The sequence below is a fragment of the Chinchilla lanigera genome, unplaced genomic scaffold, assembly GCF_000276665.1.
Source record: "Chinchilla lanigera isolate Chin_1 unplaced genomic scaffold, ChiLan1.0 scaffold00090, whole genome shotgun sequence".
Taxonomy (NCBI): Eukaryota; Metazoa; Chordata; class Mammalia; order Rodentia; family Chinchillidae; genus Chinchilla; species Chinchilla lanigera.
This window is the reverse complement of record NW_004955491.1, coordinates 6511513-6514113: the sequence shown is the minus strand read 5'-3', so window position 1 is coordinate 6514113 and position 2601 is coordinate 6511513.

Genomic DNA, 2601 nt, shown 5'->3' with positions numbered 1-2601 from the left:
ACCAATGAGTCTCACATGAAATTAAAGAAGAAACCGAACAGTTTCTACAATTAAAGAATAATGCTAATATAACATAACAGAACTTATGGGACACAATGAAAGCAGATCTATGAGGGAAACTTATAGCAGTGAATTCCCATGTAAAAAAACATTGCAAGCTCAAACAAACAACGTATAGTTGAACGTATAGTTGAACCTCCTTCTAGAAAAAGAAGAGCAAGTGAAACTCCAAGCTTGTATAGGGAAGGAATTATAAAGATCAGCACAGAAAGTAATGCGATGGAGACTAAGAAAACAACACAAAGAATCAATGAATCAGGGAATTGGTTCTTTGAAAGATTAAATAAAATTGACAAATCCTTAGTCAACTTTATCAGAAAAAGGAAAGAAAAGACTCAAGTCTATGCAATTAAGAGGAAAAAGGGTGAAATCACAACAGATATTGCAGAAATCCATATCATCAATACCTACTTTGATAAACTACATCCTTATGAAGGAACAATCCAAGAGGAAGAGATAACAACCATAAATATATATGCACCAAATATAATATATATGCAACAAATATATTTGCAACAAATAAGATGAAAAACAGAAGAAACAGATAGATTCGTTGATATATATGAATTACCAATGGTCAATCAGAACATTTAAAAATTCTAAATAAGCCAGGTGTGCTGGCACATGTGTGTAACCCCAGTACTCAGGAGGCTGAGGCAGGAGGATTGTTGTGAGTTCAAGACCAGCCTGGGCTACAGAGTGAGCTCAAGGCCAGTCTGAACCACATAGTGAGACAAAAAAACAAGACAAAAAACAAGACAAAAAAAAATTCTAAATAAACTAACATCAGTCAGTGAAATTGAAGATACACTTAAAAGTCTACCAACAAAGAAAAAGCACGGGCCCTAACGGATTTACTGCTGAATTCTACAAGAAACTCAGAGAAGACCCAATGCCACTCCTTCTCAAGCTTTTTAATGAAATTGAAAGAGAAGCAGTACTCCCTGATACTAGAACCAGAGGTGAGGGGGCTGGGGATATAGCTCAGTGGCACAGGGCCTGCCTGGCAAGCGCAAGATTGTGAGTTCGATTGCCGGTACTGGAAGAAAAACCAAAAAAAAAAAGAACCAGAGAGGGATCCAAACAAAAAACAGCATCCAGATAAATGAAATGCTAGGGCTCAATCTAATGGAGAATGTAAAAGACCCCTACACTGGAAACTACATCATTCTGAAAAAGGACACTGAAGCAGTTATCAGAAAATAGAACGATATCCCCCTTTCTGGATAGAAAGAACCAATATTGTGGCCATATTTCCAAAACTGTTTTACAGATTTAATGCAATTCAAATTCAAATTTCAAATGTGTATCTCACAGAATTAGAGAAAACAATCCTAAAATTCACTTGGAACCAGAGGGACCTAGAATAGCAAAGGCAATTCTGGGCAGAGAGGCACAATCTCTAACTTGAAACGATACTCCAAAGCTACTATGGTTAAAAAAAACAACATGGCACTAGCAAAATAAATAAATAAATAAAAAACCAGATGAGAGAATCCATAAAACAGATTAGAAGATGCAGACACAACTGCCAACACGCTCAGCCACCTTATCTTTGACAAAGGGGCCAAACACCTTCACCGGAAGAAAGACAGCCTCTTTAATAAATGGTGCCGGAAAAACTGGCTTTCCACAAGCCAAAGACTAGAACTAGACCCATACTTTTCACTATTCACTAAACTAAAAAAAAAAAGATCTAAATAGTAAAACAGTAACACTAAATCCTCCGGAAGACAGAATGGGCAGAATTCTTGAAGACCTTGGTATAGGCAAAGACTTTACGGACAAAAGCCTGATCACACAGGAAATACCACAGTGAATCAACCACTGAGATCTCATCTTATTAAAAAGCTTTTGCAGAGCAAGAGAAACCACCAACAGAGCGAAGAGACAACCACAGAGCAGGAAAAATTTTTGGTAGTTGTTCCTCAGACAAAGGACTAATACCTAGAACATAGGAAGAACTAAAAAAAAAAAATTAGACCCCCCCAAATTTGAAGACTCAATCCAGCCAGGCATGGTGGCACAGATGCTGCTGGGCCTGTGAGGAGAAGGGGACCCTTCTCCACTGTCGGTGGGAGGGCAGACTGGTGCAACCATTGTGCAAATCCTGAAAACTAAAACTAGAGCTTCCATTTAACCCAACTCTTCCCTTTCTTGGTATCTTTCTGAAAGAATTAAAAGCATCATACCACAGCGATAAATGCACACTCACCTTTATAGCTGCACAGGTTATAGAGAAATCTTGGACACAGACCAGGTGCCTATCAACCAATGAATGGATGAAGATGTGTTTTTATACAAAGGAGTACTACTCTGCCACAAAGAAGGATAAGCTTGAGACATTTCTAGCTAAATGGACAACCATACTCTTAAGTGAAAGAAATCGGACACGTAAGTATAAATACCACATTGCTTCTCGGTGTGAGAAACCGAAAGTGTACAAATGAGAAGAGGAAGAAGGGAAGGGGAGGGGGACAGGAAGGAAGGGACAAGAGTAAAAAACAAATAGGAAAAAAAGGAAACAAAGCTTCTGTAAAT